This window comes from Myotis yumanensis, unplaced genomic scaffold, assembly GCF_028538775.1.
Source record: "Myotis yumanensis isolate MYYU_CA2020_CCGP unplaced genomic scaffold, mMyoYum1.0.hap1 SCAF_18, whole genome shotgun sequence".
Lineage (NCBI taxonomy): Eukaryota > Metazoa > Chordata > Mammalia > Chiroptera > Vespertilionidae > Myotis > Myotis yumanensis.
The window spans coordinates 37,143,256-37,169,644 of NW_027223769.1; positions in this window are offsets into that span (position 1 = coordinate 37,143,256).

A 26,389-nucleotide genomic window follows, 5' to 3' on the forward strand; every position below is an offset into this window, starting at 1 on the left:
GATTGGTTCAGGCTGGCCACATGCTCTACCCATCAAACACTTGCTCATTCACTGAGGGATGCAGTGGGGGTGGAGCCCCAGTGGAAGTATCAAGGCTTTGCTTAGAGGGGTGATGGGACCTCAGGTGAAAATTGGTGGCTCTTTCCAGGCAGAGTAATAGGCTCTGCTGGTGACAGTGATGATGGTGGAAAGTCGGCAGACACCCAGAGCACCCCCGCAACAGAACACGATTTATTTGCCGAGCCTCCATTTGCTGGACCCATAGAGAGTGCGTTACGTTAGGGGGAGGGCAGTGCACCGGGATTCGAATCCAGATCCTCAGATACCACCTCCTGCATTTTGGCCCGCATTATCTTTCTCAACACTGGGCATAACTCCACACAATATGAGGAGTAGATGGCCCTGCCTGGCGGGGCTTTTATTTTGTAATAGAAATATCACCCTGATGGCAGCTTTGGCTTTTTGCGATCATCTTCTACGTGTTGTGGGATCAATACACTTTCAAAGACTTGCCCATTCACCGAGGCATTATCTCCCCGAACTTCTTTGTCCCTGCTTATATTTGTCAACTTTACAATCCTTTTATTGCCAGCAAAAGCTTTGGGAAGCAACAAATAAAAGCAGGGATTATAAAGAGGGTTCTTATTAAAGCATGCTTTCTTTCAGGCACGGAGCACAATGCCCTCCGTTCTCCCCTGGTGAAAAGATGTGTTTTCTTGTTTAATTAGAACAGACCTCCATTCCATTAGAAGAGGACAAGTAGGGCAGCAGGACGGAGAGTCCGGGCCCCGAGAAAGAAAGGCTTGTTTATTTCGGCTCCGGCCAACTTTCGGAGCGGAGGGCAACTTTGTGAAAGAGGCGATCATATTCGGAGCTGCGTGAATGCATGTCAGGCGCCGTGTCCTCGCCCACCGCCATTGTTCACGGTCTCCATTTTGTTGTTGGTTTTTGTTGTTGTTGTTGCTGTTACTTTGCAATTAAAGCCCGTGCTGGAGAAATGCAAAGCCAAGTACATCAATTAGGGTCCTAGCAGGAAGCAGATGGCACACTCCGTTTGGATAATTCGAGGGGAGCTTGGTAAAGAGATTGTTTGCAGAGCCGTGAGCAAGGTTAAAGGGAGCCCACCACATGGGTCTGTGTTGGGCCCCAGGGTCAGCAGCTGTGGGGGACTCACTCACTTAGAACCAGGCTGGCAAACCGTGGTCCCTGGGCCACATCTTGCCCCGGACCTGTTGATGAAAATAAAGCTTTATTGAAACACAGCCATGCCCACTTGCTTACGTACAGGGTGGGGCAAAAACAGGTTTGTAGTTGTGAGTACATGAAACCGGGGTGATTCTTGTATTATTCTTTACTAATTATTGTATTATTTTCCATATGAACAACCACAAACCTACTTTTGCCCCACCCTGTATTGTGCATGACTGCTTTCCCATTTCAAAGCAGAGCTGGTAGTCTCTCCAGACTGGATAGCCTGCAACTCCTAAAGTATTGATTATCTGGTCCTTTCTAGAGAAGGTTTATATGAGCAGTGTACACGTGTTAAATATTCCCCTCTTCTTCCAGATCAGCATTTGTAAGGGTTAGGCTATGTTATGCCGCAGTAACAAACAACCTCAAGCTCTAGGGCTCAGAAAAACAAGGGCTTGGAGAGAGGGAGCTATATAAGGTCTCCAGCAGCATTGAAATGTTTGACCTGAAAAGGAAATATGAAACTTCTGTTGGCTAGTCTTTAGTTAACGCTATTCATGTGGCTCCCACCTACTCCCAAGGAGGCAGGAATACAATCCTCCATATACTTCAAAGAGTAAGAACTAAAGATATTTGGTGAAAAGCACTAATAATTACTATACCACCCTTTTGCTTCATCTTGTTTGCCTCTACTCCTCTCTCCCTTCCTCTCTCCTTCCTTCCCTCCCTCCCTCCCTTCCTTCCTTCCTTCTTTCCTTCCTTCCTTCTTTCCCTCCTCCCCGCACCTCTCTCTCTCTCTCTCTCTCTCTCTCTCTCTCTCTCTCTCTCTGTTCTTAGATAAAATGTAGTACAGTGAAGTTATAATCTTCAAAGCCAAGCAAAATCTCATCTCTTACTAACCAGCTGTGTAGGCGACTCTGGGCACATCACTTAAACCCATTGTCAGTCACCTCATCCCAAAAGGGGCCCATTGTGAAGACACAATAATACATGGACAAAGCAGAAACTTAACAAATGTTGGTTTCCTTCTTCAGTTCATCAAGTTCTTTCTTTTTCCTCTCCATTAAAAAAAAATTCTCCTTGAAGGGAGGAGTGAGGGTTTGAGGGTGTGGTGTGGGGCTGGAGAGAGAAACCATTTCCGCTTTTATTACATCCTCTACCTCCAGCCATGTCTTCAGATGATAGGCCCGTGGAAGCCAGAGCCAACCGGATCCCTAGAGGCCATCTCAAGGCCATCTCAAGGTCATGTCAAGGTCATCTCCAGGTGTTGAGAGTTTCCAGGAAACGCTTCCCAAAATAGTTGCCATGACAGCTCCAGGAAATGAGCTCCCTGGGAGACTTGCCTGCGTCGCTGTTCCCTCCAGGAAAGGCACACATGAACGCTTCGCACCCTTCTACGTGCACCTGAACCGCCGGGGACTCTACTTCTGAAGGCCTTCCAGAGGGTTCCCAAGCTGCTGATCTCTCGACCGTACTTTGAACAGTGAGCTTCCAGGGGACAGAAATGAAGATGTAGGGGCTGTGGCCCTAAATTAGAACCTGGGATCTGCTGCTGGTGAACTTCGAGGCTCAGGCACAACACTTGCCTCGTCCAAGACTCCACGTCCTCCTCCGTGAAGCAGGCCACAGTCGTCACACCACCTCGGGGTGGTGTTGTGAGGCTCAAATAACTATGAGATCACACAGGGGAAACCTTTGTCGACGGGAAAGCACTGTGAAGTGTGAGCTATCGGCATCTCTTCCCGTTCAAGCCCCGCGCTGTCCCTCTCGCTTAGCCTCCCGCTTAGCCTCCCGTCACAGATGTGGCAGGATGCCTCTCCCATCTGCTTCGTAAGCACGTTCCCGCTTCCAGAGACATTCACCTCCTGTAATGACAAGTGTCCAAAAAATGCGGGAGAGGTGCGCTAAGTCTCAACCCCGTACAGGATGGTGGGGGCAGGGCACTAGGTAGGAGGTCTGGGGTGTGGCCCCAAACCAAGGCCAGTCGGTTATAAAGGCCCAGGCGATGGCGTCTGCACCAATAGAACCTGTTAAACCAGGCCACTCGCCGGGAGACCCTCCTTCTTCTTAGGGGATGCGGTGATAAAGAAATTACATAGTTATTTGAGAGGAACATAAATAAAGATTAATAGGTTAATGAGTTATTTTCCTTTCATTACTAAGCCATTGTACTTTATTATAATTGCTTTGCACTCATTTAATTAAATTTGAACCGGGGCCAACACGAGATAATTTGTTTTCCCTGCACTGAACAATGAGTATGCAGATTGGATGTACTGAAGCAGTAATCAGCCCTCTGTTTGCAACACTTTTCTACTCGGAGTAGACATTATAATTGATAATTTGATTGTTGCGGCACTCCGTGCAATATATTTTAAAGCAACATTAACATAATGGAAATTATGTTGTGAGCTTAATCTCAGTGTTTCACTGAGAGGCGATTATCTGGCTCCTCCATGGAAACCAGTGAGGGTCTGATAGCCTTAGATCTCTCCCTGTCCTCTTCTCTTTCTCTCTCTCTCTCTCTCTCCCTCTCCCTCTCTCCCTCTCTCCCTCTCTCCCTCTCTCCCTCCCTCTTCTCTCCTTTCTGTTCCCTTCCTCCCTCCTGTCCATCCTCTTCTTTTCCACATTTTGTCCATTCTTCCCTCCCTCCCGCACTTTCTTTTCTGTCTTCTTTCCCTCCCTCTCTCTCTTTCCTTTCTTCCCTCCTCCCACAACCATGTCACTGTCTTTCTTTTTTAAATGTATATATCTTTCTTGATTTCAGAGAGGAAGGGAGAGAGAGATAAAGTCATCAATGATGAGAGAGAATCATGGATCAGCTGCCTCCTGTGCGGCCCACACTGGGGATCGAGCCCACACCCGGGCCTGTGCCCCGACCAGGAATCGAACCTCCTGGTTCACAGGTCAATGCTCAACCACAGAGCCACGCCGGCTGGGCCACGCTCACTTTCTTTTCTTGCTGCTTCTCTGGATCCATAGACGGAGGCAGAGGAGGAAGTCAGAAGTGTTGACATCCATCACTCCCCTGCTGCATTTCCTAATGTTGAGACCTGTTCCCATCCGGGATACTGAGGAGCAAAAGCGACCAAGGGCCTTTCCCCCAAACGACCAAACGAGAGGTCACTCAAGATGGTCAGTGCCCCGCCCGCACCATGCCGAGCGCTGTGGGTCAACGTGAAGGATCCGTTCTCAAGGCCGTCGGTCATGAGCTCTTGGCGGGCATTTCTGCAAATCTGGGCAGATGAGAAAGAGTCACTTGCCCGCATTGTCTTCGTCTAAATTCCCTTCTTCCCTGGCAGCCGCAAACGCCTTCTTGCAAAGATGTGGCCTTTATCCTGATGAATACATCCTGGGACCAATTCTCTTTGGCCCACGGGGTTCGTGGCCCTCGGGGTTCGTGGCCCAGGGGTTCGTGGCCCACCGTGGACGCGAGGTGTGACCTGCTGCTGACACTCCCGGCTGCAGACCTCGGGCACAGGTGGGGGAGACCTCGTGCCCAGGCGCCTTAGGTTGAATTTCCATAACTCAGTTTCCGTGTTTGTTTTGGGAGGGAAAGCACCTGTGAGTGGTTGGCAACGACTGTGTTTGTCTTGGAAGAGCCCGAGGGGAGGGCCTGGCTGTACTTTGTCCTCCTCCAAACGGTCCAGGCGCGGCATTTGTGGCAGAAATCTCACTTCTTTGGAGAAGAGCCTGCTTCTTCATCCCTTTGCTGTTTCTAAGGCCGGGCACCCACACGCTGGTCTTCAGTTAGGTTTTCCAACTCCCGTCGGTGGGCGGAAGGGGGAGGGCTGTGCCCCCAGTGCCTCTGCAATGTGGTCATTTTCTCCCGGGAGCGGATGTGTCAGCGCTGGCTCTGAGGGTCTTCCCCTCCATCCCCCCCTCTCCATTCTGATTTTTCACAGAAAACGGAGCTAGAGCTTGACTTAGCCACACACCAGTTACCAAGGTCAGAAGCAGCACATCTAAGTTTTACTTTTTATCTCACTGGGTGTCTCATTGCTGTGAGACGGACTTCTCACAGAAGGGGTTACCCCTCTTCTTCCCCTCCTCCTCCTCCTCCTCCTCCTCTTCCTCCTCCTCCTCCTCCTTCTTCGTCTTCCTCTTATTATTATTATTAATTTATTTTACTGGAAAAGGGCACAGAGACTTGTGCTTTGACATTTCCCTCCATTTAAAAAGATACACATAGACACACAGATATACACACAGACACACAATCACACCAAACGCCAATTTGCCGGGATGGAGTTTGCCGACTCCTGCCCACAGATGCTGTGTTGAAGCTGGAGACGTGGCCCCAGCCTAGAGACACGGATGGCAGCCTCTTGCGTCACCCACCCCTGGCTCCCTGCCTCCAGGGACCTTGCGAAGGAAGCCTGCTCCCCCAACGAGGTCGGAGGGTGGCTCAGGGCACAGGGATCGTATGCAGCGGCCAGCAGCTTCCCGCCCAGGGAAGCCAGGCAAAGGGCCTCTCTCTCCTGGACCCGGCCAGGGACTCCCGGCGCCTGCCGCCTGTACACGCATCCTAGCCCTTTGGGGGAGTCAATGTAGCACCCCATTTGTATCCGTCATCATCTGGTTCCTGAGACAAGGATTCAAGTGCATGTGATGTATTTGGAGGTGATTCCAGTGAAGACCAGAGGGGCCAAGGGGTTGGGACAAGGCACAGAGTCAGCCAGGGGGTGATATCATCAAAGCCATGGCCATGGGCGCTCCATCCTTCCCAGGATGCACTTGGGCAGTGCCCCTCAGACTGTCTCCGTGCGGTGGGAGGTGGCTGGGGTGTTTCGACAGCAGCTCCTGCCCATCATTAACCCTCTGACGTGTCTGTCCTGCTGAACACAAGGGCAGAGCAGGCTCAGGCCACCAGAGGAGGCGCTCAGGCTGGCAATGCCCAGGAGCCACACGACCAAGACCCGAGAGGCCACGGGCGGGCGCCCTAGCATCTGCCTCAGCTTCTGTATGAAAACTCTCACCTGCGTCTGTTCCATCTGAGATGGTCAGCTCTGTGAGGACCAGGGCTGAGCTCACGGGCCGTCCACGTTCCCCAGTGCTCACCTAGGTCAGTGGTCGGCAAACTCATTAGTCAACAGAGCCAAATATCAACAGTACAACGATTGAAATTTCTTTTGAGAGCCAAATTTTTTAAACTTAAACTATATAGGTAGGTACATTGTTATGAACTTAATTAGGGTACTCCTAAGGCTTAGGAAGAGCCACACTCAAGGGGCCAAAGAGCCGCATGTGGCTCGAGAGCCACAGTTTGCAGACCATGGGCCTAGGTGATATTGCTGCTCAGGCATCCGGCACTCACGGTGACTGTAATGCCACACGCAGCACGGGGAGCTCTCTCCATCCTCCCAACGGCCCCACAGGCCACAGGTGAGGCAGTGAAGCAGGCAACTTGCCTCCGTGGGAGTCAGGATGCCCACACGCAGGCCGCCTGGCCCCGGGCGAACCCTTCGGGGCATGTGCTGGGCGGCCTCTCCCAGCTTTCTGGTGAGAATCACAGTTTGGAAGCTCGGGGGACCCCTGCTCCCCCAGCTCCACCTGCATTTGGTGACTTCCTCTCCTGGCCTCCTCGGGGTCACTGCTTGGCCTCCATGTTCTTGTTTTACTCACGGAGGCCACGCGGTGTGCGTTGTCATCCCATCTGAGAGGTGAGGACAGTGGGGCTCAGAGAGGCCAGTGCACAGTTGGGGAGGGGAGGGGTCAGGTGCAGGCGGAGGTGCCCAGCAGACACCGAGGCCAGGGCTCCGAGGGCCCTGTCTTCCCCCTGGTCCTCCGCAGCAGGGGGCGGGCCGGTGGGGAAGGAAACCCAGAAAGACAGCCACGTCCCTCACCTGCCCCGGAGAAAGTGGGGGGGGGTGGGGGGGCGAGACAAGGATCAGGCCGGGAGCCAGGGCCCCTGAGGACATCACAGACTTCCGCCTTCCACTCTGCTTCCTCTCAGGATGTGGCCCAATCTGGGCAGGCGGTGGCTGTTCTGGACTAGCCCTTGATAAGGCCCAGAGCGCATTACAGTCTCCTTCCTCTTCACCTGGTGCAGTGGCAGGGCTCCCGGGCACAGCTGGCCTCGCCAGGCCGTCAGGGGCCCTTCGGCCAGCACTGCTTTGAAAAGTTGTCAAAGTGCGGGAGGCTAACAGCACAGCCCCGCAAGGTCCCACAGTTGGCATCTGGGGTTCCATGCACTCTCGTCCCCAGCACGGGGTGGAGTGGGGAAGAGAGAGCAACAGCCAAACCCTGCCCAGGGTGCACCTTCATTTGGGGGGTGCCGGAGCAGGGGAGGAAGGGGAACCCGCCTAAGAGGCCTGCTGGGCATTCCTTAGGTGGTACTCGTCAGGGACCTTCTTCTGTCTTCTCTTTCCTTCACTAGCCCCTTCTCCCCCCTTTTTCTCCTCCTCCTCCTCCTCCTCCTCCTCCTCCTCTTCCTCCTCCTCCTTCTTCTTCTTCAAAATATATTTTTATTGATTTCAGAGAGGAAGGAAGGAGAGAGAGAAACATCAATGATGAGAGAGAATCATGGATCAGCTGACTCCTACACGCCCCCAACTGGCGATCGAGCCTGCAACCCAGGCCTGTTCCCTGACCGGGAATCGAACCCTGACCTCCTGGCTCATAGGTTGATGCTGATCCACTGAGCCACGCCAACAGGGCTCCCCTTTGCTTCTTTGTCTCTGGCTCCTACCCTTCTTTCCAGAAAAGGAAGCCCCATGTAGTAGGCCTTGCACTGCCCAGGAAGTCAGGAGGCCCGTGTGGCTAGCACAGGACGGTGGCTGCTGTGTTCAAGCTCACCCGCCCCAGCTCGGGGACCCCTGGGACCCCCATTCCAGCTCCACTTGGTGACTGACCAGATGAGCAGCCGTCTCCTCCCTGGAACATGGGCAGACACCCCGGATTCGGGTTTTGAAAAGTCAATAGAGCTTTTCCTATGCGATTCACAGGGATATCTGTGCCTACCTAGATGGTCTATGTTACATTAAAAACATTCAAGATCATTGGCGTTGCTTGAAAATACGAATATGGCCACACTGGGTCCACCCCCACCCCCATGCCAACTGCTGGTTGGCACCGAGGTCTGCTGTCCCCTGTGGGTGGGGTGTGCATTCCCCCCGCAGAGCCCACACTCCCTCTGGCCCACATCCATCCTGCCTCTGGGTTTGTAAGAGGCCGGGGAAGCTATGGCCGCCAAAGGGGCCTCAGATGCTCCTAGGAATGCCTGTGGGTAGGGAATGGCCATGTCTGTGCGTTTACGGTGGGAGAAGGATGGAAAGCAAACACACGAAAAGGCAGCAGGACCCCGGAGTGACCGCAGACAACAGCAGGAACGGTGTGTCCTGTACACGCGATTCGCCAGGTGCCTTCCCATGTGGGCGCTCCTGGGCCCTCCAGCCCCGAGAGCCAGGGCTGTCTTGCTCATCGCACAGCGAGGAACCCAAGGCCCAGGAGGTCACGGTCAGGGCATATTCCCAGTCAGGGCACTTGCCTGGGTTTGGGGTTCGATCCCCTGTGGGGGGCGTGCAGGCAGCAGCCGATCAATGATTCTCATCATTGATGTTTCTCTCTCTTGCTCCCTCTCTCTTCCTCTCTGAAAACAATAAAGACATTTTTAAAAAAAGAAAGGCCATAATACTCCCCCATTCACCAATAATTGGAAATCGGGCTCTTTCCTTAATCCATTTATTCCCAGGGACCCCTCCTGGGTGTTTGGGGGTTGCCTACAGGTCCCCTGGGATTGCCTGAAGGTCAGATAATATTTGGGCCATGTTGCCATCACAGAATCTTCGGCTTTATGAAAGGAAAGACCTCATCCTACACCGCAGCCAGGCACCCCGCCGGGGTCAGCTCTTGGTTCTCCCTTCAGCTGATGGTTGTCACGCTCCGTGACCCTTGGGAAGGAAGCAGAGCTGGTTTGGACGGAGTGAGGAACATGCAGGAAGCAGAAGGCCCCCGCCACGCCCTGGCCATGTGGACCAGGGAGGAGGGGTAAACATTAACCAGAAGGCAAACACGGAAACAAACGCCAGGGAGGCGCTGCGCGGAGGGAAAAGCCGGTGGGGCCGGGCAACGGTAGCTAAGCTTACGGACTTGGAGATCAGCCACGGTCTCGGTTCAAATCCCTTCTCTGGTACTTCCTAGCTGCGTGTGGTTAGGCAAAGGGCTCAACTGTTTTCAGCCTGACTTTCCTCTGGACGTCTGGGGGGTTAATCATAGAGTGCGGGTCGTGTTAAATAACAGCGTGTACAGAGCATGCCCAGCGAGTGCCCGGTGTGATTATGGGCTCCGTGGCTGACAGCTGCCATTACATACAATGAAACGGCCATGAGCCTCTGCTCAGGCTCTCTCCTCTCAAATGTCTTCGCTATGCTCACATGTCAAGAAACAGGGTCGCCTCGGGGTTTTTAGGATGGGGTCCCTCTGCACGTCTAGAGCCTGCTCTGTGGCCACTACATCGGGCGGCATCGCCTGCCTACCGTGCGAGCCTATCGCCCCTCGCAGTGAGAATGGCCCCTGTAGGATGAGCAGGGGAGACTATAGAAGCTCCAAAGACAGAGACTCATGTGGCCACTGGATGCGACGTGTGGAGGGAAGAAGGGGGACAGGACTCCAACAGAATTTAGAAATATATGCAGAATGGCCCGGCCGGTGTGGCTCAGTGGTTGAGTATCAGCCCATGAACCTGAAGGTCACGATTCGATTCCCAGTCAGGGCACAGGCCCAGGTTTCAGCTGGATCCCCAGTAGGAGGCATGCAGGAGGCAGCCAATCAATGATATTCTCTATTAATGTTTCTCTCTCTCCCTTCCTCTCTCTGAAATCAATAAAAACATATTAAATTTTTAAAATAATGTATAAAAATAACATGACATTAAATTTTAAAAAATAAGAATAGGTTTTCTCCCTTTTACATCTGAATGCATATGTGTGTGTATGTGTGTGCATGCGTGTGTATGTGTGTATGTGTATATGTGTATGTGTGTGTATGTGTGTGCATGCGTGTGTATATGTGTATGTGTGCGTGTGTGCGTGTATGCGTGTGTGTGTGTGTGTGTGTGTGTGTTAAAAACATATCTATATATGCAAAATGGACCCTGGGGAGAATGCCAACCATCGATGAACCCAAATCCCAGTCCTGGGTAGGGACACCCGGTCCGCTGATGTCACGCAGAAATGGAAAGTGGCAGAGATGTGGCCACAGCGGCCACAAGACTCAGAGAAAACCAGCTCCGGGTTCCTAAGAGGCAGGTGACAGCTGACACCAGTCCTTCCTGAAAAGAGAAAATGGGGGGATCCGATGGGACGGTGCGCGGTCTGCCATGAATGCCCGGTTCTGGCCGGGCACAGACGCCTACTGTGCCACTTGGGAGAGCCTCCCATGAAAAGGAGATTGTGCCATTCATGCCGCCCGGTGCAGGGGTGCGGGGCAGCCAAAGTGAGCAGGGGGCGGGAGGGGAAGGGGAGGGAAACCAGGCTGGTCTTCCCCGGCAGAGGGGAGGTTGAGGGAGGGGAGTCAGGGAGTGACAGGGGGTTTCCAAGTGAGAACAGAAGAAGAGCTGACAAGGCGGTTGAGTTCGTGGGCCTTTCTCCAGGCCTCACGCCCGCTCTCCCCTTCCGTCCGCCTCCCCGAAACCCGGGCGAGAGGCAGGGCGGTGCGAGAGAATTGTCTGCAGACACAGGCGGATCGTGTACGGGCTTTTAAACAAGATGGAGCATTTCCCTGGGAACGGAACCGAGACTGGAGGACACTGTGTTACAGGATTCACACAAGGAAAGCCTGCGGGCAGCCACCCTGCTGAGGAGGTGGGGGTGGCCTCCGGTAGTGGGAGAAAAGGGAAAAGAAACCCGAGAAATATCAGAGTGGAGGAGGTATACGTCCCTGACCCTTGACTTCGGGGTGGCTTGGTTTGGGCAATTGGGGTGTTGGTGGTTGTGATGCTATGGGTGTGCCCCTTTAAAAAAAACCCGTGGTGTGCTTCCTCCATCCCTATGAAAAACATACTCCGGGGGCACCTACTGATTCCCAAGGAAAACGAAACATAGGGAACAGCACAGAACCCAGCCCAGCCCAGCCCAGGCCAGATCTGACCCACTCAAGTCCACCTGCGGAGACCTAGGAGGTAAAGAGATGGGGTGAGAAGCCAACACAGCGTTAACCAGCGTTAACGTGGGTATAGCCCACTAAAGCGTACAGCAACAAAGAACAGGTCTCTTCCCTTTTACATCTGAATGCTCTTCAAAGAGATAGCGGCCCCTATTATTTCCTGAAAACATTATCATTTTGTTCCCGTTTATGCCCAGTGCTGATAACCATTCCTCGTGTGACATGCATTCCAACCCCCGCCCCCCTCCGCCACCCTGTGCGTAATTGCTCACTCTCTCGCCCAGCACTGAGCACACAATCCTCCAGGGGGAATATGCCCCTCACAGGCCCTACTAAGATCATCACAGCCCTTCCACTGAAAAGAATACTTTTTACCGTGGCTTAAACTCGCTTTAAATAATAATTTTTAAAAAAGCAGCTCCGTCGTTGGATCAGATTGAGCTTTGGGTTCATGAACACCCTCCGTTCTTTTCTGATTCAATTTGCCGTCAGTCCGGCTCCCTGGCCCTGCACTTGCATAGCTGACTTTTTCTGATGTTAAAAACAGATAGTGTTACTCTTAAACCGTATGGGGTTGGTTTTGACCTACTAACCTGGACTGTGAATACCATCTGAATCCTTATTCTGACACCAAAAATAGCAACTATTTCTTCTGTCTCTATGCCCTCCCCCCGCTCCCCCATAAATTTGGTGAGCACGCCTGCTGTGTCTTCATTCAAATCACCGAAGAAAGACTATTGAACAAGACAGGGGTAACGATAGGCCCTTACGGCCTGTCTCTAGAGACTGGCACGTTGAGTACCCAGGTGGTTGGTTGAAATGGGCAACAAGCCCTCTTTGATTGTACATCACCTCATCTGTGTTTTGGAATGTTGTCCACAAGAACATGAGGAGTGACATGGCCAGACGCCTTGCTTAGATCCGTGTTGATCCATGAAGAAACTTAATAAAACATGGAAATCTGTTGGTGCAGCCAGCATGGTCTGCTCTTGGAGAACCGATCCTGGGGCCTAGTCATTACCAGAAAAGGTTCTTTCCTCTATTCTTGTATACCATTCCGGAGTAAAATTTAATTCACGACCGAAATCATCAAGGTTCATACAGTAGTGTGTGACCATGGTGTTCAGCTCATTATCGGCCACATGTTAATAGAGCTCACATTTCTATTTTTTATTTTTTTGGTCAAAATGTTAGTTCTATGACTTCAATAGTTCATAAAAGGAAACATTGTTAAAAAAAAATTATGTGCAAAAGGATAGATAGTGAAAGTAGGTCTCCCCTTCCCAAGTCTAGCCTTCTGTTACGAATCTCTTACGTATCTTTCCAGAAATATTCTATACTCTATGCATTTATAGGCACCCATGCACATACACACCATCACACACACACAGCACACATGCTGCCTTCCTAAAGTACGGGCAGCGGCGTGTATTCTATACAGTATTCTGCATGTTGCTTTCACATGTGGCCATAAATCTTGGTGACCATTGATATCTGCAGCCCTACACTTGCTTTATTCTTGTAATAGCTGTGCACAGCTCTCTACTGTATGGATCGATTTTATGCCGATGGCTGCTTAGGTGATATCACTTCCTTGACAGAATCTAAACTCTAATATATCATAAAACCTTAAAACAACAACTGTTTTATTTGTTCACAATTCTGCAGTCTGAACGGGGTTTGGCTGAGGAATTGTCCTGGTCTCTCTTGCCTGGAGTCATTCCTGTAGATCAGTGATGTTTCGTGAGATTGGGTGTGCCGGGAGATTTTTGAAAACATGCAATACCTGGCTACTTAGTCAGGGACACTGACCCCTTTTCCCTTAGATTGTTAAAAAAAAGAAAGACAAAAGCCAACACAACAATAGCCATCCAATGTGAATGAATCAAAATTATACCTTTTTAAAACATTTTTGGCCAAAAATATATTTTCCTTGGCGTGCTGCTGAATTTTAGCAATTAGTTTATGCGTGCCATGAGGTGAGAAAGGTTGACAGTCACTGCCTTAGCTGCACTCGGCGGGCAGGTGCATTTGGGGCGGGGCTCAGTTGTGGCAATGGGTTGGCGGGCCTCTTGCTCTCACCCCACGTCGTCTCAGGGCTTCTCTCGTTCCTCCTGAGCCCATCAGAGCCTCACTCTGCAGCCTCCCCTGCAGCTCAGAGCTCTGGAAACCACTGGGCCTCCTTAGCGCTGAGGCCAGAGACCAGCCTGTCGTCACCTCTGCTATCTTTTATTCTACTGGTTGGGCCAGGTCACAGGCTCCACTCAGATTCAAGAGGAAGTGACTTTACAAGGGTGTGGCTGTAGGAAGAGGTGGGTCACTGGAGTCACCAATGAGATCAACTACTACAGACCAAGGGACTTTCGGGGAAATGAACTAATTAAGGGATCAGGGCTCCCAGCAGATTTGAGGTATTTTGTTTGAAAAGATAATTTCATGCCAGTGTAGCTCAGTGGTTGAGCGTCAACCTATGAACCAGGAGGTCATGGTTTGATTCCCAGTCAGGGCACATGCCCGAGTTGTGGGCTCGATCTCCAGTAGGGGGCATGCAGGAGGCAGCTGATCCATGATTCTCTCTCATCATTGATGTTTCTATCCCTTTCTCTCTCTCTAAAATCAGCAAAAATATATTTTGAAAAAAAGAAAAGATAATTTTACATTTTAATGGTTGCAAATCATTAATTTACATCATGGAGTTGTAAGAGGATGTAGAGAGATCATCCCACCCTTCCCCTTCATTTGACTGACGAGAGATCTGAAAATCAGAAAGACTAATGGTCAAAAGAATTACAACATCCCCCCTGACTCATGGTCCCAGGGTCAGCACCCCCATCTTTATACCCCTTCTTTTTTTTTTTTTAATATTTTATTGATTTTTTACAGAGAGGAAGGGAGAGGAATAGAGAGTTAGGAACATCGATCAGCTGCCTCCTGCACACCCCCTACTGGGGATGTGCCCGCAACCCAGGTACATGCCCTTGACCGGAATCGAACCTGGGACCCTTCAGTCCGCAGGCCGACGCTCTAGCCACTGAGCCAAACCGGTTAGGGCTTTATACCCCTTCTTATCCTTTCCTGTTCCCCACGGATGCCCCCTCGGTGGGCTTCAACCCCTTCAGTTCCTGGTTTACTGAATATTTATTGAGCACCTCCTGTGTTCCAGGCACTGCCAGAAGGTCATTATTTCAGCAACGCAGTCATCCTAGGCCAGTGATGGCGAACCTTTTGAGCCCGGCGTTTCAGCATTTTTAAAAACCCTAACTTAACTCTGGTGCCGTGTCACATATAGAAATTTTTTGATATTTGCAACCATAGTAAAACAAAGACTTATATTTTTGATATTTATTTTATATATTTAAATGGCATTTAACAAAGAAAAATCAACCAAAAAAATGAGTTCATGTGTCACCTCTGACACACGTGTCATAGGTTCGCCATCACTGTCCTAGGCTCACATACGCGAATGGTGTGCTGGAGCTAGCCTGAGACATCTCATGAACCTGCGCATGCTCAACTCCAAATCCACGCTCCGTGCCATCATGTTGGCAGCTTGACATTGGCCTTGGTGGGAATAGTCACAGCACAAAAATGGGCAAACACTGCCAATAAGGATTATTTTTTATCTCCTGAAGAGTTGGTTTCAACATTTACCAGTACACACTGAGCTTAGTCTTAAGTCACATTCTCTGTCAGGCTGAGAGGGACTCCATGCCAACTATAGGTCTGTGTATTCTCATTCATTGATTCCCTCGTTCAGTAAATATTTATTAATCAACTACCATGTTACAGGCAGACATATGGGCCTGGGATTGCTAGATCTGATTTTTTTTTTTTTCTTAAGAGAGAAGCTGGTAATCCAGATTTTTGCATAGAATTTCCCAATCTTAAAATGTGGAGCAACAGATTCAAAAATTATTTTAATCTATTGCCTGGCCCAGCCTACACACCTCTTAAGGAATATTTGTCCCGGGATCCACCAGTATGGAACCTCTGTTCTAATCCTAACAGAAGCGTGTGAGGGCTGGTCCCCGGCCTCTCCACTCTCCCCTTCCCAGCAGTCTGGCTACCGTTGAGCCACCTGGACATCCCGCCGGGCACTGCCCCCTGTGTCCTATGCCTTTCCTGGGAGGTGTCAGATGTGTGTCCTTTGCTTTCTCTACAGTATCTCCCACAGCGCTGGGTACTTCAGAGGCTCTTGCTGGAACGAAGTCATGAAAGCACGAGTGAAGGGCACCTCCTCTCTCCCCTGGTACACAGTGTGTCGGGGCCCTAATCCGTGCTGGTGGGAAAGGCAGGAAGCAGCTGTTTACCTTCGAGGGAGCGGCTGGGTGATGTGCCTATGTAAACAGTCATGTAGCCAGGTGTCCCGAGGAGCCACGGGGAGAGAGAGAATACACATTGATTCCTCTCCTCGCGGCGATGGCCCAGAAACCCCAGCTTGTCCTTCTGCATGTCCCCGGGCTCTCCTGGAGTGGCAACCTGTTTTGTTTTCTGACCTGCCTGGGTAGATCTCTAGTAAAGGCAGTGGAGCAGCTACTTCAAAAGCTGGTATGGAGATGAAAAGACAGAAGTAGCAAAGTCAACTATAACTATAGCAAGTAGTTAGGGGAAACACAAAACAAAAAAAAGATCTAAAATGTGACGTCCAACACAGAGCATGGGAGAGGGGAAGTAACCCTGTACTGCTTGAAGAATGCATGAGAACTTAAACGCCTAGCCGCTTAAAATAGACTGCTATCTGTATTGATATATATATATACATATATATAAACCTCATGAGAGCCACAGACTAAAAACCTACAAAACATACAAAAAAAATCAAGAGAAAGCAACCCGAACACAACACCAAAGAAAACCATGAAACCACAAAGAGACCAAGAAAATGAAAAACAGAGAACTACAAAAACAACCAAGGAATAATTAACGATATGGCAATAAGTGCCTGCCTATCAATAATTACTTTAAATGTAAATGGACTAAATGCAGCCATCAAAAGACCTAGGGTGGCTGAGTGGATAAAAGAGGTGACCCGTCTATAGGATGTCTAAAGGAGACTCGTTTCAGATTGAGATGAGAAGTGAAGGGACGGAAAAAGATATTCCAGGCCAATAGAAAGGAAGAAGAAAAAAAAAAGCTGGAGTAGCAAAACTCACATTAGGCAAATAGATTTGAAAACAAAGACTGTAAAAAGGGCCAAAGAAGGGCATTGCATACCGATAAAGGGGTCAACTCACGAGGAAGCTATAGCATTTGTTAAATACAGGTGCACATCTACATATATAAAAGGCTAAGCTACTGTCTGACCGGTAGCTATGATGTGCAATGACCACCAGGGGGAAGATGCTCAACATAGGAGCTGCCGAGCTGCGGTGACTTGGCAGCTGCAGTTCTCAGGTGACACACCCTGATTCCAGGGTGTATCACCCAAGAACCGCCCTTTTGCAATCCAGGACCCCTCAGGGGATGTCAGAGAGCTGGTTTCAGCCCAATCCCTGCAGGCCAGGCCAAGGGACCCCACCTGCTGGAGGGACCCCACTCACTCCACAGATGCCCTTCGAGCCACGGCACTGCCCCAGGTGTGGCCTGCCGGGGAGGGGAAGGGAGGGACCGCAGGAGGTTGGCTTTAGGGAGAGTCTCACCCAGTCCTGCCCCTCAGGCCACCTTCTAATTAATTTCCTTTCAATGTGCACGAATCCGTGCACTGGGGCACTAGTCTATATTATAAAAACCCAGTTGCCCTAATACCATAATGACCAAAGATGGGCCACCAGGAGGCTTCGAGCGCAGTGAGGTGCATGCGGGTGGGCAGGGTCTTGACTCTGGGTTTCACAGCGTGGTGCGGTGGGACTTGGGGGAGTCCCACAGTGCGGCGGGGCCTGGGGTCCTGGGTCTCGCGCAATTTCGTGCGCTGGGCCACTAGTAAATATATAAAGCAAATATTAACAGACATAAAGGGAGAATTTGACTTCAGTAAGAGAAAAATCATAGGGTCATTTAAAAAAATTAAAGAAATAAAAATGGCATAGTAGACAAAGCAGCTGAAAAGTGAGCTTGTCTTGGTCTCTGTTTCATAATTTGGGAGAGCCACGCTTACAGAATGGCCACCCGGATGGGAAGGGAGAGTATGTCTCCTGGTCACACATCCTCATGCTGTGTTTTACAGTAGCTCCCCTGGCTAAGCTACAGGTTGGTGAGTTACCCGTGGCGACCCAAAGCTACTTACTGTTTCTTATTATGTACTTGATCTGTACATAAAAGGGAAACCAGAATTATAGGATTCTTCCAACTTTTAAGAAAGCATTTACTTAGCCAAACTAACTGTGGCAGGCAACTAATTAAAAAACAACAACAAGTTCTTAGAGAGAGAGAGACACAGACCTGCAGCGTGCTCCAATTTGCTTAAAGGCTCATTCTGAAAACTGCATTCCATTGCTTTGCAAGTGAAACCTGAAATCCAAATTTGGTAGTCAATACATCTCTGAGCTGGTTTTCATCATATTCATTCTACTTAGGTTTCTAGACCTTTATGGTCATTTTGAGTCTGAATTTCTCTCCAACTACATTAACTAACATTTCCATCCTTTGGTCAGGAAATCGTGTGCGGGTGGGGTCCCTAGGCCTAGCCTGCGATCAGGGCCATCTTCCCCCTGCTCGCCAGTCCCCAGTCCTGCCCCACTGCCTCCACACACCACGGTTTCCCCGTTGGCCTGGCGCAATCTATCTGAGCCTGCGGGCCAGGGGGAGGGACCAAGAGGTGCCCAGTCCCCATTCCCGCCCTGCCAGCCACACACCCCAGTTCCCTGTGGTTCCCCATTGGCCATCCAGTGATGGGAACCTGCAGGCCGGAGGGAGGGACCGAGAGGTGATCAATGCACCTCATAGCGACTGGTCAATCAGTTGTTCTGGTCATTATGGCATTACAGTTGCTAGCTTTTTATATATATAGATTAAATCCAGAAACAAAACAAAACAAAATAGGTATGGAGTCTGAGTCTATTAGCTGTAGGGAGCCAAAAAGGAGGGTCATGAGATTTAGAGGCTGAGTCCACCTGTGTTGGACCTTGTACAGCGGACGAATGGGGGCTGGCCTGTAGGGAGAAAGAAAGAGCCAAGACATACATGCTGAGAGAAACAGAACTCTGAGACCAGAGAGAGAGGAGAAAATGAAGGGAGTCGCTGCCTGTTGGCTTCTCACTTCCCATGAGGTCGAACTTTAGAACCTGCACTTTGATTTTGCAATTTTTTTGTAGTTTTTAAAATAAAACTCCTTTTGTTTTGGCTTGAGCAACTAATGGGCTGAGCTAGGTTTCCTCCAAACTGTATAGGTTGAAACCCTAACCTTTGGGACCTCAGAATTGGACTGTGTTTGGAGACAGGGCCTTTAATGAGGTGATTAAGTACAGATGAGGCCGGGAGGATGGGCCCGGACCCGATCTGACTGGTGTCCTTATGAGGATATTAGGACAGAGACAGGGACCCTGAGAAAGTGCGGGCACAGAGGGATGACCCGAGAAGAGGCAGTGAGAAGGGGCCCATGTGAAAGCCCGGGAGAGCGGTCTCTGGGGGAACCAACCCTGCCTGCCAGCACCTTGACCTGGGGCTTCCACCCTCCAGAACGAGGAGAAAATATACTTCTGTTGTTCAAGCCGCCCAGGCCCTGGTATTTCGTATGGCAGGTCTAATTAAACAAGTTTATTCTATATATGTAAAAGGCTAAGTTGACTTGCGCATGTGCAATACATATAAAGCTCTCGCTGGCGCCAGTCGTATGCGTGTATTTTGATCTGTCATTGTCGATCGTGAATTTGGTTGACACTTCTATTATAGAGAAAGGATGAATAGTGATATTAAAATATTTCTTCTAATTAATTTCCTTTTAATGTGCACGAATCTGTGCACCAGGACACTAATATGTGTGTGTGTATATGTGTGTGTGTGTGTGTGTATGGAGCATACCAGCTCTCAATTGTCTCAGTGACATGGACATGACATGTGTCACATGACCCCTTCGCCTACTGGCAAGAAAGGTTAAGAAAGACATGGTGGGGGTGGGACAGCATATGGACATTTAATACACAGTCATTGTCTCTGCCACAGGATTTTATAATAAATACCCCCGTTAACGATTTGTTTCTTTATTCACTTATAAAGTTCTACTATTTGAGGAGTGGTTATAGAAGCATCATTTTAATGACAGCTTCCGCTGGAGGAGAAAAAGTATCATATTAACCTTGCATTCAGACTGTGGGTATAAGGAGGCGATAAAGAATAACAAGTCAATACTAAAGAAAGGTGACACTTTTATTTCTTTGCCCTGCAGTGATGCAGTAGAAAGAAGAGATCTCAATTTACATCCCAGCTCTCCCCTGTGCTACTTCAGTGTCTTTAAGCAAGTTCTTTAACCTCTGAGAGCCCACTACTTCCACTTCAAAAAAGGAATAGCATCTACCTTAGAGAGATGTCATGAGGATTAAAATTTAAATATATATATGTATAGGGTGTCCCCCAAATGTCTACACATACACTTTTTGATAGCTCAATTGATGTTTCTTTCTTTTCAGATTTAAGCCATTGAAATTAATAATTATTCAGTGTGTATACAGTTTTGGGGGACATCCTGCATGCATATGTACAAGGTGTGGCAAAAGTAGGTTTATAACTGTGTGTATGCAAACACTGAGTTTATTTTTGTATTATTTTTCATATGAGCCAGAAGCAGGGAAAGAAAGGCAGTAGCTGGTAGCAGAGGCCAGAGCCTAAGGGCGAGGGACACAAGTTAGGAGGGTGTCACTTTTCACTAGATTCTACCTCACGATGTTTCAATGAGGCACCAGCTCTGAAGGGCCTCCTGCCATGGTGGTCTTCATGCCGCCTGCCCTGGGTTTCTGGGGGTGTGGGTTGGGGGGTTGTGGAGGAAGGGAACGGCAGTGATGTTTCAAAACTCTAGGGGGCGCTGTCCACACTGTGTTTACCTAATGGAAGGAAGCTGTGCTCTCCTTTCCTACCAGTGGCCTTGACCAAGAGGCAACATGTTTTCCCTGAACTACTCAAGACCACCTTTCTATTGGATGTCTGTGATATATTACCACTAGAGGCCTGATGCATGAAATTTGTGCAGGGGGCTTGGCCCTCGAAGCCCAGAAGGTCATCTGTGTGCAGAGATCGGGGAGGGGGGTGGGGGGGAGGCTGTGTGTGGAGGTCGGGGCTGCATGTGGAGGTCGGGGGCCGTGTGCAGAGGCCGGGGGCCATGTGCAGGCAGCCTCTGGGAGTGAGGGGAGAGCTTAGTGGGGCTCAGCACCACCCTCACATATACACACAAGGGAAAGGAAACTGAGTGGTTAGTGGCTAGGTGCAAATTAACCAGGGAGTGAGCAGGGGGCTCCAGCCTCAGAGAGCTTGCTTTCTAGCTCTCATTTTGGCCTGCAGTGAATGAATGACGGTCAAAAATGATGGGCCACACGACTCAGCCACCCTCCCACTTAAATTACAATTAAAATTTCAGATTTAACCCATTGAAATAGCTCAGTCAGATATGAGTCAAAGATCTCAGTGCTTAGGTGAACTCTCCAGAGAGATGGAGGGCTGCCTGGAGCCAGGAACAGGAAGGGAACCAAATGTGCCAGGCTAGGTACCAGGGCAGGAAGCACTGAGGTGGCCCCCACTAGCTGGCAGCCTCTGGCTTCATCCGGAAGGTCGTCCAGAAGGTCGTTCGGCTGTCCCGTCTAATTAGCATATTATGCTTCTATTATTATAGATTTTTCAATGCCCCAGGGCCCTAGTTTGAAATTTTTAATATTCTGTTTAAAAATATGTATATTTATTGATTTCAGAGCAGAAGAGAGAGAGAGAGATAGAAACATCAATGATGAGAAAGACTCATTGATTGGCTGCCTCCTGCATGCCCCCCAACTGGGGATCAAGCCCGCAACCCCGACATGTGCCCTGACCGGGAATCAAACCGTGACCTCCTGGTTCAGAGGTCGACACTCAACCACTGAGCCACACCGACCCGGCTGAAATTTTTAATATTCTTTCCTTCATCATGTTGTTGACACAGGACATACTGCGTAGATAAAATGAGATGATTTTACCTGCTGGCCTTAAAGAGTAAAGCTCTTGGCTAACTAATCTCACGTTCTTTGTAGAAAAGCACAAATCCTCTCATCGAACCGCTCACACATTGAATAGTTCAGATAGGTGGCTTTCAGGACCCTCCAGAAAAGCCAGGCCTCGTGGGCAATGGGAACCGCCAGACCAGTGCTCACTGGCCACGGAGCCAGGGGGTGGCTCTTCCTCCCGGGTCAAGAGGTCAAGCCCCGCCACATTAATTTTGCTGAGTTGCTTTGTTGTAAACAACACACAAGGTCATTCATTTTCATTTTCACGTTTATAATGGCGCGCATCTACTCCCGGGGATGAACTCCGTGAACAGGTGGCTGGGATGCTGGGGAGAGAGCTTGAACCGGGTCCAGGGAACAGGCCAGGCCCCGCTCCTGCGAGAGAGTTGGATGAGGGAGAGATTTCGTCACCGCGGGATGCGCACCTGGCCGATTACTCGCAAAGCAAACACTCATCTGTTTGGCGAGCACAGATCTATGTAAATTAGGGGAGATTATGTAGCTGCTCATCCTCGGCGGTGGTGTGATTAAATGCAATTGTTTCCCATTTCTTAAGAAACACCATCTTTATGAGCCTCGGTTCTTTTTCTCCATTATTGTTACAAGTGAATTGTCCTACGGTTATTAAAAATAACAGGCTGTGTAAATGAAGCCTGGAAGCACGGTGCTTATCAAAGAGAGGCTCTAACGGGGAGAGATATTTATGTGCAAGGTCCAGAGACCTGTCAGAGAAGGGTTTAATTAGGTTCTGCTTAGTGATATCTCTCCTTCATGCTCCTATAGCTGTCCCTTGGTGAAAAATAAAAAATGGCCCAGCCGGGTTGCTCAGTGGTTGAGCGTCAACTTATGAACCAGGAGGTCACGGTTCGATTCCTGGTTAAGGGCACATGCCTGGGTGGCGGGCTCGATCCCCAGTGTAGAGCGTGCAGGAGGCAGCCGATCCACGATTCTCTCCCATCACTGATGTTCCTGTCTCTCTCTCTCCCTCTCCCTTCCTCTCTGAAATAAATCAAAATAGATTTTTAAAAAATGAACTCCCCCCACCCCCCCACCCCTAAGAGAGCCCGTGGGCCCTCAGCTTTCATTGTTCAGCCCGTGGACCTCGTGGGCAACACCGCAGGGCCCCTCTTTCTGGAAACCCTCTGAGCTTCCTGATGCTCACTCGGTATAAACCTCCCCTCTCATCACTACCTTTTTCTCTTCCGGGAGAAGAAAAATAAAATCTTTTCCACTTGAGCAAAATAAAAACCACCCGGCATTTGTGTGTTCTGGAGTGTAATTATAAACGGCATTGTACACGGCCCCTGGCTTTGATGCGTATCTTGAAGAGAGTTCCGTGAAAATAAATTGTTTTTATGGAAGCGGAGAAACCATTTGATAAATGCTCTGTCTCTGAAAATTGTTCCTGCAAGAGAGGTCATTCTCCCCCTTTAAGAGAAATAGAATGTGTTGCAGGAGACGGGCAGGGCCACAGCTCAGGACGTCTCTGAATACAGGATATATATGTTTTTAAGGCCGGGCGTAAACATATTGAAAATTGCACCCCTCCTGACAGTGTGGAGTGTATTGGTTTTCAGAATAGCTTTATTGGAGAGCCACTCAGGTCAGGGGCAGGTGCCTGCTGCCCTTCCTATTCCCGGGAAGGGATGTGACTAGGATTTGGGGGAGCGACCATTCCGTAATTACTGTATATCTGTCAGAACCGATGGGCGTATCTATTCTGAGTGAACGTAATAGTCAGCTGGGAAAATGATTTGTTTTCTAGAGCATTTCTCGTGCCTGGCAGCCCAGAGACCAACATGGCCCAAGTGAGTGGCAGTAATAGGAGATTCAACCTCATGCCCATAACTGAATAGATATTTATTATTGTGTATGGAGAGTTTTCTTATCCCCCCCCTCCCCCCCGCATTTGCTCATGTGTCTGCATTTTCTCCCCTAAGTAAAAATATCAAAACAGTCCCCATTTCCAGGCCAGAAAAGTTGCATCCATTTGAAAATGAAAACGAACAATGATAATGTTTGGGGATTTTTCCTCCCACGGTATCGCCTGTGGGGTACTCTCTCCTGGCGATTTGTTTTGGAGCCTGTGCTGGAGACTTGTCATGAGGGCCACGTGGATGTTCACTATTGTGAGAGCCTTGGTCTTTTTTTTTTAATATTTCTTTTTATTGATTTCAGAGAGGAAGGGAGAGGGAGAGAGAGAGAGAAACATCAATGGTGAGAGAATCATGGATTGACTGCCTCCTGCACGCGCCCCACACGGGGATTGAGCCCACATCCTGGGCATGTGCTCTGACTGGGAATAGAACCATGACTTCCTGGTTCATAGGTCAACGCTCAACTACTGAGCCACGCCAGACGGGTGCCAGCCTTGGACTTGACTTCGCTTTATCTGCATGGGATTTAGACTATGCATGTGAAGGGGTGAGTGAGTCTCTCACATGAAACTCTCTTAAGTTTCACAGGGACGAGTTGTGCAGATGCTAAGAACCCGTGCTGGATAGAAACTCGAGGCTTAATGACATGGAGTGAAATTCAGATGTAAAACCAAGCATAAGACATTTTACCAACATCATGCGTTAGCTGTTACTATGGGGATAGATGAGAGGAAACTTGAGTAGCGCTGGCCTGGTTAATTTCCATTTGGAGTTGCTGTTAATTTGGCTACATTACAAATTGCAAGCAGGGATCATAATATTTGGATAGGACTTTTCATCACCGAGAAACTCAAGAAGATTAAACCGTATCTACTGCTTCGTAGCATCCTCATCGCATCTGGGAAAGCTGGACACGGGAGTTCAGTGACTGCTCGTAGGTCCCTAAACGCGGGGGTCCCAGTAAGATCGTTGGTTCTATGACTCAGCGTTCCTCATGGGGGACTTCCTTGTTTAATTTGGAGCCAGATAAAATAAAGAAATAAAGTTTTCAGAGTTCTGTTAAGAGGTAAAATAGCTTTCCCATTACAGCTTGTGTATTTCTCTCTCTCATTTTTTCAGGGATTCTTGGATGATACGGCCTATTCCGTTAGAAACATCAAGATAATAAGATAGAGTTTTAACCCAAATCATATAAACACCCAACAGGAGTTTTCTTATTCCCAGGAGTTATATTTTGGCTGCGTAACCGATTCTCGTGCGGCTCTCCTAAACCAACAACTCTTCTCACTGCTCAGCATACATCCAAAGCATGTTCTTGGAGGAGTGTCTTCAAATTCAGGGCTAACCTAGTACAAAGGAAACCTTTGTCTATGGTGTTTCAGAGACAAAATTGCTGAAAGGCTGAAAAAGGTGATACCCTTAAAATGACACATAGCATGACACAGTTGCCTGACGTTTTTAAAAAGCATCATTGTAACGTTTTTAATGATGGTCTTCAAATCCACCGGAACCCTCAAAATGAGACAGTCCTCTGAATGCAATGGAGAGTTTCATCCGATCGGTTCTAAAGGAATTCTGCTTTGAATGCATACAAAGGAGCTGAAACGACAGAGTGCAAGAGACCCCCTGCAACCCTCCCCCACCCTGATTGTCTGTTAATATCTGAATCAGAGGCCCTGGGTTCGCTCTCCCCAAACCTTACTTTAACCAGGTGTCCTGGAAAAGATACAGTAGGTCCTCGGGTTACGTCGGAGATCTGTCCCCACGGCGCGACGGAACGCGATTTTCCCCGTAAGTCGGAACCCACCTACGGAAGCACCTACGTCACTCACATGGAGCACACACACAGCAGTAATGAAGTGAAACAGTAAAAAAAAAAAATTTAAAAGAAAGATAACAATTCCTGACCTTGTGGTAAATAAATAATAAGAAACATAAAGCACATATGTACATACGTTGAAATGACGGAACTTTTTTATTTATTTATAAATACTGTAACTGGGAGATGGCGACGTAACCACGAAACGACATATGTCGAGTCCGACGTAACCCGAGGACTGCCCGGATTCTCAGCGTGAGGGATGCCAAGCTCGGTGCCAACCTGGTATTTCCGAAAGGAAGCCCCAGGGAGGGGCGGGGGCAGGACAGGCTGTTCGAGACCTCACCCCCACCCCCTCATGACTGTCTCCTAAGAACCTTGGACCAGCTTGGTACTTACCAGTAGGTGGTTTGCAATAAATAAATATTCACTTAGGAAAAATGGGAGGGGAGGAAGGGAAGAGGGGAGAAACAATGTCTTAATAGTGGAATACTGTATGTGAATGTGTTTATCAGGACTGTCCCTCTCAATAGTAGTAGCTGAGTCAGGCCGGTATCTCCAGGTGACTGCATGGGACAGGGCATGTGTGCATGTGAATGTACTAGTATGTGTATGTGAGCGCACACGTGTGTGTGGCGTGTCCAATTCATAGTGTCCATTGAGGACTCCCACGTGTGTCATTGGGGATCCTCTTTCTCACTCACCAGTGCCTCAAACAGTGTCTGGCACAGAGCAGTCACCCCAAGTAGCTGTCAGAGTGCCTGGGAGGTCAGCAGCCTTTCCAGATGACCTGTTTCTGTTCTAGTGATCTTTCATCCTAAGGGCTTACATCTCTTCAGAGGAATTGCAGTTTCCTTTTTCCCTTCTCCTCATTCAAGACGCACACTCGGACTTTTTGCACAAGGTACCCCCTCCTAAATCGCCGTCATCGTACAATAGTCACCGACGGAAACAGTTTCTTCCCAAAGGCATTTGCCTCTGAACAGGGAGGGGGATTTTGAGGGGACGGCTTTCCCAAAACAATGGCCCAGAGGTCACCCCGGACATGACCCTGTATCCTCAACTCCCCAGCTTCCTGGGAGTCTCGCTTCCCTTTCGGGGCTCCAGGGCACAAGGTTCAAGGCAACGACACATAAGCCCCCATGCAATTCCCGATCTCGCAGCTAGTGGGGTTGCCACTGCGAACATGTGTATTCCTGGTCCTCGGGGTCTGATGGCCATGACTGGTCCAGCTTAGTCTCTCTGTAACTTGGATGGCCCTTCCCTTCATCCTCTGGAGT